The sequence below is a fragment of the Tupaia chinensis genome, unplaced genomic scaffold (assembly GCF_000334495.1).
Source record: "Tupaia chinensis unplaced genomic scaffold, TupChi_1.0 Scaffold148039_1, whole genome shotgun sequence".
NCBI classification, from domain to species: Eukaryota; Metazoa; Chordata; class Mammalia; order Scandentia; family Tupaiidae; genus Tupaia; species Tupaia belangeri.
This window is the reverse complement of record NW_006207889.1, coordinates 1007935-1009693: the sequence shown is the minus strand read 5'-3', so window position 1 is coordinate 1009693 and position 1759 is coordinate 1007935.

Sequence of the window (1759 nt, the reverse complement as noted above, 5' to 3'; positions counted from 1 at the left end):
TCTAAAAAAAGAAATTTAAAATGACATAAAAAGTGGAAATACATCCCATGTTCCTGGACTGGAAGAATTAATATAATCAAAGTGGTAATTCTATACAAATTAATATCCATATATAATGTAATGGCAATCAAATTTCCAGAGACATTCTTCAGAGACATAGAAAAGACAAATATAGAATTTGTCTGGAATCATAAAAGATCCCATACTGGCAAAATAAACTTGTGCAGGGAGAGTGGAGTAGGAGTCATCTCCCTCCCTGACTCCAAAATATATCACAAAGCCATGATCATTAAACAGCATGGTATTGGCACAAAAACAGACATGGAACAGAATAGAAACCCCAGAAATAAACCCCCAAAATAAATCCCAAAACATGCAGTCAACTGATCTTTGACAAAGAGCACCAGTCAATCCAGTAGGAAAAAGAAAACTCTAGCAAATGTGGCTGCAAAAACAGGGTATCCATCTTCAGAAAGATAAATCTAGACCCATATCTCTCACAATTAACAAAAATTGACCCAAAATAGATCAAAGATCTAAGTTAAGACCTCAAACTACAAAATGACTCTTGGAAAACACTGAAGAAACTCTTAGAGATATCCTAGTAGACAAATGCTTTTTTTTTTTTTTAAGAGGTTTTTGCTATAGGGTGTGCGCACTCACCAGAGAGACATAGAGAGACAGAAAGAGAGAAATCACTCCCCAGGGGAATGGCCAGGCTGTGATCCTTTCTCCTCCTCTATTGTCCTCTCAGGATCTTGGGCACACATACACACGCGCCTAGCATTAGTTTAAGCCACTGGGTCCGGGACTCAAACTGTGGTCGACTACATTGGAGTCAAGCAACATAGCCATTATGCCAACTGCTGGTGCCAACAAATGCTTCTTAAATAAGACCCTCAAAGCACAGGAAATTATCCCAAAAATTGACAAGTGGGAATGGATCAGGTTAAGAAGTTTCTGCACAAGAAAAGACACAGTAAATTAGTGTGAATCTATGATCTTTGGTATGGGAAAATATTTTTATAACTTATGCCTCAGATAAGGATCTGACAGCCAGAATACATAGGAAACTCAAGCAGCTTACTTGAGAAAAAATGATCAACCCATTTAAAAGGTGAGAAAATGAGCTGAACAAACAACTCTCTAAGGAATTCATACAAATAGCCAAATAAAAATATGACAAAATGCTTAACATCCATCATCATACAGGAGATGCAAATCAAAACCATTATGAGATACTATCTAACCCCAGTCAGAATGAATGAGATTAAAAAAAAAAAATGTTAGTGTTGTTGAGGCTGTGGTGAAAAACGAACTCTCCAACATTGTTGGTGGGAATGTAAATTAGTCAGCAACATGGAGAACAATATGGAGGTTCCTCAAATATCTACAAAATAACTGCCATTTGATCCAGCAATTCCATACCTGGATATCTACCAAAAAAGTTGGAAAACAGTCAGAAAAGTGCTTGCATATCTATGTTCATTGTGACATTATTCACAATTGCTAAGACATAGAACCAACTCAAATGTCCACAAATAGATGAATGGACTGAAAAAATATGATACATATACCCTATGTAATACTACTCAGCTACAATAAAACAACAGGACCCTGGCATTTGATAGGCAGTGGTCAAATATCGAAGATTTACTGGTGAGTGAAGCAAGCTAGTCTATGAAAGAGAGACATTGTATGTCTCCACTTAATATATACCAACTGTTCACACTCTGTGGTGGAAACTGAAAGATTAGTG